The sequence below is a fragment of the Diadema setosum genome, chromosome 7, assembly GCF_964275005.1.
Source record: "Diadema setosum chromosome 7, eeDiaSeto1, whole genome shotgun sequence".
NCBI lineage: Eukaryota > Metazoa > Echinodermata > Echinoidea > Diadematoida > Diadematidae > Diadema > Diadema setosum.
This window is the reverse complement of record NC_092691.1, coordinates 35430724-35442802: the sequence shown is the minus strand read 5'-3', so window position 1 is coordinate 35442802 and position 12079 is coordinate 35430724.

Sequence of the window (12079 nt, the reverse complement as noted above, 5' to 3'; positions counted from 1 at the left end):
TTCAAGTGGGGTTTCGCTTCTGAAACTGTCACAGAGTTTCACTCCGTGAAATTGAAATATAATGTAAGCTCTCAAGGTGTGAAGTGGTACTTGCTATTTCAGAATACAAACTCAAGAGCAATTTCAAGAGATTAATGTACAACCAGAAATATAATACCACTGCATGAAACTTTCACAAAGAGGAGCTGGTAACCTTTTTTTTTTTAGGGGGGGGGGGCATGAAATTTTCCCCAATTGCCACTGGCTTTCAATGCATATAGTGCCAATGAGCACTTTCACATGCATTTTACAGTAATTCTGTGAATCTTAGTTCTTGCGCGAAATTTGCAAAGTTAAAATGCACACGAAAATTTCTGGCATTACAGTTAGAACTTACTAAAGCATAAAGGTTGCACTGTTGAATTCAGATCAGTGCATACTGCTGGCCTGTGAGGTGTTGCTAGGTCAACCTACTACAGACTATCAAGTCTACGGTAAATCTGTACCTTTAACTGGTGAGGCACTGGATGCGTCATACAAGTAGTTTTAGACCCTAGATTGGCAGCTGCCGCACAAAGCCACACTTCGTACAGCCCTGTGCATCAAAGTAAACAATGGACAACTTTGAACATCCAAGTTCCCCTTCCATACTCAGCATTGTTATATGAAGTGAAGTTTCTCTGAGGCCCAAAGTTAGTGTACATTGAAGTTCCTACTAGTGTCGCTGCCTTTGTTTTTAACCTATAAACTGCAGAACATAAGGTTTCATGATTTTCACATTTGTTCATGTATTTCAATTAGTATAATTTACAGGGGAAAATAAATGACTAATGATAATGGCTGAACAGGACTAATGATCAAAATGCATAATTCAAACTGTAAAATTTAGAATATTAACATTTCATTCTTAATTATCAAATCTCATGTTCCTTCAATGTTGAAATCCTACATACAATATTTCAAGTCAGTGAAATACTTGGACCAGACTTCAGGTACCGGTACTTAAATTTCAAATTGTTCAAAACTTTCATGTAAAGATTAGCACTTTACAGATTTTGTAGCTTAGTTTTTATGACATGGTAATAGTCCCATATCTTATATACTTTTGTAAGTTTGACATCTTGAGTATTGTTTTAAGAGCATGTGACAGTTATTATAGTTACTCATGCTGATGTTTTATTATTCCCTATTGTCTACAGAAAATTACCCAGATGCATTTCTGCCAAAATTCTACAGATAGGTCACATAGTAAACCAGAAGGAATTCAGCTGCTATGACATCAAAATTATAGGTTCACGATGTGGCAGGTAAACTGCATATTTTGACATCCAATTGTCAAAAGGTTCTGATAACTTGCATAATTTAGCATGTTTAAAAGGATGGTATACCTGTAGTTTTGGTTGAGATGTGGGATTCAAAATTAATCATTTTGTGAAATGATTAAAAATGACTTCTAAAGGAAATATCAGAGAGCATACAATTCTACGATGTATTAAGTTTATTTGGTTAAAAAAAAAAAAAAAAATCAGTTTTGAGAAGGCTGAGATATCCAAAACCAAAGTAAAACAAGGTGGTATTAATAAAAGATGGGTCTCACCTTTCATTACAACCTCTTTATAAATTGAGATCTGTCATGATATTAAGATCTGCCCACTACCAATGTACTACAGTATCACAGGTAACCATCAACAATGAGGAAGAGAAATGAGAGGTATTGATTGTGACTCTCTATAAGTTTGTATAATGTATGTTACAGTAACTGGCTTGTATTACCCATTATTTACCTATAATACTCAGACGAGGGATGGCCTTTAATGGTAGCCTGACCGGCCTTTATTGTCTACTCACTGCCCATCCCACTCCATCCCCAATGCTTTGTTTTGTTTTCTTGTTCAGACATTCAATACGCTGGACATCATGACTTTAGGCGAGACTGCAAGAGGGGCGGATCTAGTTTCCTGGCAGGGACTTCCTGGAACTCTTGTTTTCAAACAAGGCTTCTCTTTTCTCTTTATAATAAACCCTTCACTTCCTTCTAGAAGGGGTGGCCTGAAAAAGGAGAGGGTATTGTTGACACTGTGTAAAGAGTATAACATACGGGTAATTGTTATAACTTTCCATTTTAAAATCACTCCCCCTTTTTCCCTGTTCTCCCCCCCCCCCTTTCCATCCCAATGCAATGTACCGTTTTATCTTGCGCTAATACAGTAGTCTCCACTTAATCGGGTAGTGTCTGGCAGAGCATTTCTTACTCGATTAAGCAGATTATCTGATTATCAAACTGCAAAACATATTAATTTATTCACAATGCAATACCAGTGGCAGATCCAAGGGGGAGTGCACAGGGCATGCCCCTCCCCCCCCCCCTTATTTTTTGCCCAAACAAAAGAAATAATTAATTTCGTAAAGGCGCCCCCTCTTTACAGAATTCTTGGATCTGCCCCTGGATACCCTAATCACAAACCTCTCTGCATCAGACACATATCATGGTATGTCACTTAAAGCCCCAGCTCATCCAATGTCGCACAACAGCCTTAAAGTAGTTTACTGTCTGCAGTGTAATTCTGCAAACAATCTGCAAACAGCCCAAAATTCTCACCAAGACACATGCACGCTCCTGAACACATCATTTGAAGGTAGATTCCTACAGGTATATGTGGAATTCTGCTGTGTTTCTTTGCAACGGTAAGTTTGTTTTCAATGAATATGGCGTGAAGAAAGATTAGAGCTAGCTATAGGTATGTGCAGTGATTATAAGTGTGTCACTCTGTGTGTGTGTTTGTAATGTGCGTGCCACTGGTGCAAGAATTTGTGCACAACATGCATAAATTTGTCCGCTTGTACCAGTGAAACGACGAATAGGTTGTACAATGCTCATTTTATAACATATTAAGACGTCAACCCAAGCTCTCTCTATATCGACTTTCAGCACCTCACATTTCTCAAATCACTCAAATTGAAACACAAATCATAAAGCCAAAGGCTTTCTGCAGGAAACTATGGAAATACCGTGTTTGGGTACTCTGGAAAACTGCAAACCATTTAACCGGAATGCCTACCTGATTATCCGGTTAATCTAACACACAACATAAATTGTTTTTCAGCTCGTTGAAGTAAATTAAGCGGAGTACCCAATTATGCGGTACCCGATTAAGTGGAGAGTACTATATTCTGACCTTGATATATGCCTACCGGTATTTTGCTCCATTGCAGAGTTTCCACTATAGTTTAAGAACACAACATACAAAACTGAACTCCCCCCCCCCCCCCCCATAGCCCCAAGACCCACCAATCACCCAAAATAGATAAATCACTGTCAGTCATTTCCAACATGTAAAGTTGCTTCAAGATTTATCAGTCATTGCTTGTCTGCTTACATATGGCTTGCACAACCATAATTTTAAAACATGGGTACCACTTTGAAAAGTTTACCAGCTGTTTTTGATTTACAAGCACCTTCAGCATCGAGCACGGCAGCATTATAATGCAGATATTTTTATCAACCGATTACCTAAACTGTTGTTTTAAGTAATTAAAAATGTGAATGAGTTGATTCATTGACTGTCGAGCTGCAAGGTACAAGTTTAAATTTAGATCTAATGTTACTCAGTAGAAGCATCTGATTTTAACAGTTACTGTTAAAATCAGATGACAGTGCAGTGCAGCTGAGTGTATGTTGCACTGAACTTCCAATTTTTTTTATTTAAATAATTACTAGGCACTACAACTATCAAAAGGGGTAAATGCCACCCAAGTCTACCTATTCAGCTTCAGCATAATGAAACAGAGCAGAAAAAAAAAAAAGGATCAAACATCACGCTGATTCCTCTTTAAAATCACTACGTTCATAAAATCATTGACTATACGGAGAGGTATAAAGAAACGGATCCACCTTTTCGCTTTCAGGCCCATTCTCAGTAAAAGCGTTCAAATACGGAATTTTGGTGTCGCCGACATTCCATGACAGTTTGCGGTTCCCTGAAACCTATTAGATACTATTTAAATGTTTATAATATATCACGTGGAGTTTATTTGTTTAAAATAAACATGATCAAATGCGGTTGTCTGCCTTTTTGTATAAAATTTTGCTGTTAAACTTCGTTAAGACCCCCAAAACGCAGTGTCGCTGGCTATTTCAGAATTATGTTTTATTGCTCCTCTCCGTCCACAAACATACTTTCCAAATATCATTTTCATGGACGATGAGCATATTATATGTGCTAATCACAATACTCAAAAAGTTCCAAAATTTTTATTGACTTCTTTTTTTATAGCCTTTTGAAACCTGTCGCCAAATTCACCGCCAGATACGTTACCAGTTTCTTTAGTGTTACAGCATTGCGAAAATAACAAGACTAAGCAATGACCCCGTGTATATGAAACCCTGAGGATATACTTCATACACTGCAAGTACTTAGATTTTTTGTGCAACAGCTCTTTATTGAGAATACGGTACAATGTTTGAAATATCGGTTTTCTACACTTTTATTTGGACAGATACGTTACACACTTTTCACGCCACCCACGGCGACAGACATTGCAATGTCAGACAAATTGTATATTGTACATTACTCCTCGGAATGACGCATCGATTCAACATTAAAGTTTAGTAAAAGTGAGAAATATTTGGTAGATATCGCTCTCATAATAATATGATCGACCATTACGTTACCACAGATACGTTACCCCAGATACGTGACCGAATTTTGCTCATTGGTCTTGTGCTTTCTGGGGATCAAATCTGGTCAAAATTCATCCCTACACATTACATGCTTCGTTTTGTTGGACCTCAGGATTATATTCTTACACCAAAAGGACAGAGAGGTGAAAAAGAGCAACACTTCCACATGATTTTTCTTTGTGTGTCAGTGTCTCACAACTTACTGCCAAGTTTTCCGACAGATACGTTACCACATAATCAAAATGCTGAAAAGAAATTGTAAATGTTTGTACAAACAAATCGTTGTGTGCTCATAAACTCCAAAGTTCTATTCTATAAAACCAAGCCACTTTCATATTCTATGCAACAACTTTGAACGTTTATTTTACAAGACGAAGCTAAGATTCAGCATATCAGTTTTTTGCTTTTCAGATTGAGCAGATACGTTACGTATAATTCAGGGCACCCACGGTGACAAATAATGTTATGTAAAACAAAGTGTTCATAAAACAATTCTGCATAGAATGACGCTTCCATAAAAAATTAAAGTTATGTTCAAATGAAGAATATTCAGTAGAAATTGCTCTGTAACTTCACCGACAGATTCATTTACGGTACGCCAGATACGTTACCAAACTTTGAAAGAGTAAAAAGTAGTTTACGAAACACTTCCGAGAAAAGTTTCAGTGTTCTGTTGCATATTTATTCTAGTGTTTTTCAACATATGAAGAACTACTCAAGATTCATTGATAAGTTGAACAATTATTTATTCATTTTCATTAAAAGGGATGAGCCAAATACGTTACCATAGGTCAAACAACTGTTTAGCATATCGAGTTCATAGAGACTGTACCTACTTCCTTCTAAGTGCCTGCAAAAATATATTTTTAAAACCTGGTTTGCATTATCCATCAAAATTTAATGAATATTTATAGTCAAAGTTTCAAGTTTCAAGTTTATTAAAAGTTTCCACAATACAAAAATTACATAAGAACAATAATATGTAACAAGGAATACATTGTTGAATATGTGATTAAAACAATTTGCAGAATTGAATATAAATTGACAATGCATGTAGATGCATATAGATGTAAAGTGGGGTAAATACATATGGATAAATACATATGGATAAATACATTCAGACGTAAGATGAGAATATTCTGTGAATGAAGAACTCAGCTTTCACATTTAGGGCTCTTTTCCACTACATTTCATAGTTTAAATAGTACGTACAATGTTTAAAATGGTTAATTTGGGCTTACATCATTCATTTTTACATCAATTCATGAGGTAAATAATTAAACAGGTGATATTTATTTATTCATACACAACTAAAATTATTACTTATATTTTACCAGATATGTTACCAAAGGTGATTCGATGTTTTTCAATAGTTATTTCCCCAGGAAAGCAATTCATATTTGTTTCCTGTGGAAATTCCAGATCGGATCGTTCCCTTTGCATGATTTGTGGGATTCAAAACTTTATTTGTAAGCGAAATTTGCAAAAAATACAAAGTGAATCTTAAGGTTATATTTCATTTCAGCAAAAAGCATATTTCAACCTACCACACAGAAATAATTTCTACCAATTAGCAAGGGATGACAACATCTTTACCTCTTGAAAAACCCAAATATCTTTAGGAGGGTCAGATGTCTTTTCCTGAACAGAAATTGGATCAAAACAATAAATTTAATTCAGAGTTAGGAGTCCATTACAACATGTAAATTTGCGGTAACGTATCTGATTGGTGATCAAAAATCATATAGGTCCTATGATGCTCTATTTCAATTCATTTTTACTCAATGAATGGCCATCATTTAGAATGTTCCACTTTTTGTTTCGTATTTGACCAGTTTTGAAGTTTCCGAAAACACATCTTTGAATGTATTACTTTGTGGTTGATTTTTCGGTTTTACTCACATGGAATTGAACACTTAATCTGAGAATGGCCCTTCAGTCACCGCAATCTCTCGCGCGGAGTGCACCTCTCTCCGTGTCTCTATTACCAAGGAGCTATTAAATAGCTCCTTGCTATTACCCAACTGCCGCCGACGCGTCGGCTTGCCTCAGCGAAAGAGCCGGATGAAGGGAACAGCTGCTGATGCGGGATAGAACGGGAGAGAAAGCCTGTTTTGCCAGATACGGTACGCAATCGGGATGCTATTTTATAATGAATAAGCGCACTATATGTCATGAAACGGTTTAGATTCTCACCTGTAAGCATCAAGAAAGTCTCACTGAAACTTTTGGTACTGTACTAGTCCGATTATCGCTCGCTCCACGTCCGTACTATATCGTTTCACTGCACTCACTTGCACTCACTAAACTTTTTTGATTGTGCCTAGCCTACTAGCTACCTGTGTGGCTGTCCGTGTAGTCATCGACTGTGCTTGCGCTTGTGCTGTGGTTCAAAAGTCGGCACGATCACACGGTTGAATTGGTTTCAGTTCCTACATTCACACGACGACGCCCAATCCGAAAACGGTGGATCTTTGACGGGTTTAGCGTTTAAACCCTACACTATTATCATATACTATAGGCCTACTAATAGGCCTTGATAAAAAAGAAGAAGCTCCAATTAAATAAGTTGAAAAACTGTATCTACAATAAGATAATGATATACTACATAGGCCTAGTGCCTACTAGTAGTAAATCTGTATGAGCTAGGCTTTACAACATTCCGGCGTGATGAATCATCAACTATCCTGTGTTTAAAATCCGAACTAAATGTCCAAAACATCGTTGCCTACTTAAAATGGAATCAAAATAATCAATTCCAAATTTTAGTTGCGTTCGAATCAATCGCAAGTCGCCCCGAATCGATTCGCAACTTTGCGTTTGATCTTCGGTGAGAGTCGGTTGCGATTCAGTTATAGCAATTAAGATTTCGCAACTTTTCGGACTCGAAAGCCGTCAAACGTTGCGATTGCTAATCACAGTATACGTATATCGAGATAAAACTGAGACGCAATTTTTTTGAAATTTGCAATTAATCACTCAAGCCTACATGATTCTCATGGAGGAGCAGTTGCTCCCCCCCCCCCCCCCATGAAAAGAAAAAAGAAAAATATAAGTGACATGACATTACTTGCTCCTGTTGCAATTGTCCCGGGCTTATTGCTCCAAGGACTTGGGATTATACAGGGTTATATAGTTGTGATAGGCCCCCCTATGGGTTTTAGCTTTAGTTTGATGGGGAGGATTAGGATAAGGGTTATGGTTGTTGTGTGTTGGTAAGTTTTATGCTTGGCTTAGCTGGCAGATATTTCATGGGAGCAATCAAGTGTCGCAGAAGCAAATGAACCAAATTTTCAAACCTCCATTTTTGTCTGAACTAGATTTCAAATTGTAATTTGATCAGTGAGAAAGTTCATGCTACATTATAGAATCTGGTCTGGTGTTTGTTTTCAATTTTCTTTATACCAATTAATAATTCTATGTCATGCACATGGCATTTAAGTTATCGTGATACGTGTTCAAGCATTCGTTCACTACATGCCGTTTATTTTGTTACTGCCGGTGAGTGCTGTTCTACATCCCACCAGGAGCTCCAAAGTCTCTATGATACATTTTGATGGTACGCAAAGCTCACCTGAACGATTAAGACTGAGGTGACAGAATACCCAATTTATAGCCGTTCACATTTTCCCCTGATATAAGTTGTTTTTAAATTCTAATTGATTTTTTTTTTATAATATCCCCCCAAAATGTCAAACGAATCGTTGAATTCCAATTCTGATGATAAAAAAAAAAAAGTTCCCTCATGTGCGAGGACCCATATCATGGGGGAAATCAGAGGACCTATAGCGATACCCGCCTCATTCAATCGCAATATTCTGGTCCATCTCTTGATCATAACACATGCACAGTGACGCATAGGTGCAAAAAGATCGAGGTGAAAACTATTATAGGAGATACAGTCTATCCATTGACGTTTTCTGTTTTCTTACTTTTTTTTTAACAGAACATTTTGCGAATATACCAAACTTGCACCAGATCGTTGCATTTCAATTTAAAAAAGGGGGGAGGGGGTTATTCCCTCGTGTGGATACATTTCCCCAGTATCAAATTCTTCTTCTTTTTTTTTTTTTTTTTTAACAATAAAGAGCTCCCCAATGTAGAAGGGGATCTTCTGCGCTCCCCGCTTGCGTGTTCCCCAGAATAACATTATCGCTATTATCGGTATTTGCCCCGCTTGAAAAAAAAAAAAAAAAAAAAAAAAATCCAGCGCACAGCGCACTCTGGTCATTCTTGACATTCGAATACTAGTACTAACGAATAGAGTATCACAACATTAGATAAAGGAGATTTACCTTTCTATACCATGAAAATAATTTCTACACAAGGAACTGACCACGTTGATGTGGTTGGTTTCGAGAAGATACCAAAGTTATAAGTAATAGTTTTTGTGTCAGTGCCATAATATTATCATTCATAGTGATACAAAAATTATCTGGATTGACCTGCGTTGTATTATGAAACATATGAAAATCTGTGTTTAATGCTTTATAAGACACTCATTATGCCATAGGCCTATAGTGGTATTAATACGGCATTGATACAAACAAAATATATTCTAAACTCTTTATGAGCGTTCACATGAAAAAGGATGACGAATCATTGAAATAAAGGTTGAACAGGGGACAAAATGATGACAGTTGTCATCCGCATAATGGTATACAATAGTATCAGATTGATGATCAACGCCACTGTAGGAGGTAGGTGGCGCTGTTTCCCATCACACAATGCTGTAAGTTCCCTGCACCCACGAGTAAGTTTCGAACTAGCGTATCGGGGGGGGGGGGGGGAACCAGTGCCGTATTTTCATTTGTTGCTTTCTATACTCAATTGATTCTTCACGGCACTGGGGGGACACCGGGCGCGCGCCTCCTCTTTCATTTTTTGTTATAACAATTAAAAAGAAAACAAAAAGCAGGGAGAAGGCTCTGGAAAAAAAAAGGGGGTGGGGGGGGGGGCGTGCGCCCCCTTTAGTTTTGTAAAGGCGCCTCCCCTTTACGGAATTCCTGGATCCACCCCTGCTACCGTATGCTGTGTGTGAATTTTCTGTTGCTTGGGTTGTCTGGGGATGAAGGGAGGGAAAAGAGGAAGAATCAAGAATATTTTAGCGTCATTTTATTCATTATCATCATACCCTATAATTATGTCACCCTCCTCCCCCCCCCCCCTTCTTTTTTTTTTTCTTCACATGGTCATGTTCTCAATCATGATCGTTTGGTATTTAGACATTATTTACTTTTGTGGATTCCGTGAAGCCGGTAGTCTCCGCGGAACATATCCCCGACGACAAGATACAGACCGATCATCCGGTCAAATTGGTATTCTGCTACACAGTCGTATACTGTAGTTCACATTTGGAAATTATATTCTTTTTTAATCTTTCACAATTTATTGCCATTTGGTAATTAATTGTAATAACGCTGATCTATATATATAAAAAAAAGTACTTAAGCATACAACTACACTGCGAAAACATCGGTTTAGATTTAACACCACGGGTGTTAAATCTAACACCGAGCAAGTGTCAATAGAGGACCACACCCACAGGTGTTAGAAAGTATGTTGTGATGGTGTTGAAAAGTGTTCACCTGGCACTTCATGGTGTTAATTTGACACTGCGCTGGTGTTAATTTCAACAATGACATCGTAATAATAATGGTCCTGTTGATTTGGGTTACAGCTCGTTATTCCGAAGGTTCGTTATTCCGAAGGCTCTTTATTCTAAAGATTCGTTATTCCGAAGGTTCATTGTTCCGAATTTCATTTTCGGATTAATGAATCTTCGGAATAACGAAACTTCGGAATAACGAAACAAATTTTCGGATCAACGAACCCTTTTTCATTTTCGGATGAAACGAACCTCTAGGTATAGGGAATTGCGTGTTTCGGATTCACGACCCTTCGGAATAGCGACCCTTCGGAATAGCGAACCTTCGGAATAACGAACAGGACCCGTTGATTTGATATTGCTGGTGTTAATGTCAATGGTATAACACCCGCTCAGCTTCAATAGGAGACCACACCAGCTGGTGTTACTGTGGTGTAAATGTGTTCACACCTTCTTCTTTTTTTTCAAAAATCAAGTACTCTATCGGAAAATTCTTGATCGTCTTGTTGAAGTTCAAAATCAACAAGAAAAACAGTAACTATGAAACTATTAAAAAAACAACAATTTTATATTTTGAAGTGACACCCGGAGGTGTTGATCTAACACCACAAATGAGCACCGAAAATTGAACACCAGCTCGGTGTTTCAAATTTAACACCGGTCTTTTTGCAGTGTAGGAAAACACTATGAAATAAATTTGTAAATATTCCAATGAATTCATGTCTATACGCATGTGTGATAATAAGGTGTCGGTGACATCCCCGATCTTGGCTTCCCATAAAACATGAGGGGGGGGGGGGGGGATTCTCTATACAAGGTTGCTCCACTCAGATCCTCATCATAATCATCTTGTCTGTCTAACGGTCAATTTTACTCTGTCTGTCTGTCTGTCTGTCTGTCTGTCTCTTAGTCTCCCTATCCATCTCTTTCTGTTTTTCCTCTCTCCCCTCCCCTTCTCTCAATTTCTTTTTTGGGCACGCACAGAATCATTCCAGTGAGTTTTCAGTTGTCCTTTAAGTTAAATGCCTTAAAACTCTTACCTCTTATACAACTTACAAATGGGCCCCATGTTTTTAGCGTGCTAGATTACCTGTTTATACATTTTTCATCACACTGTAGCATGTACATTATATTTGAATGCAAGAACAGATAAAGCGAGATTTTTAAAGTTTTTTGTTTGTTTGGTTGTTTTTTTTTTTAGTAAGGTCATCATCAAACTGGAAAGATAATAATCTTTTCAAGGATACTGCGAAGGTTACGTAAGAAGAGTGAAATACATGTTCAGTTAGTTAAGCTGCTGAGAAAAAAAAAGCAAGGAAAGTTAGAAAATGTGGAATAATTCAATCATGTATCGCTTCTATATTCCTTGTTATGTACAAGTGAGATATCACTGGAAATGCCTTAAAATTGTTACATTTTGTAAGTCTTGTATTGCATATATAGTGTGCTGATATATTAGATGATAGACCAGTGTTTTAAACGTGTGCTTAACCCGTTGACTCAACTCTTCAATATTCTGACGATTCTGTTATATTCTAATTATTTTACTTGTTTTTCAGTAGTTTCAATCTCAAATATCTCAAGTTGATAGGCCTAATTGCAATGGGTTTTTTTTTTCCTTTCTTTATAACATTGTTTAAGTTGCTGAAATCTAGTCAAAATGCTTATAATTAGGCCTACGTTGAAGAAAAATGGCGTAGAAGAGAAAACTAACAATTAAGAGTTAATATACATTATGTGATCAATATATAATATATGACATTTCTATTCGCGCATCCTCGTGTCTGTACCACCTACCTTTTATAATTAAT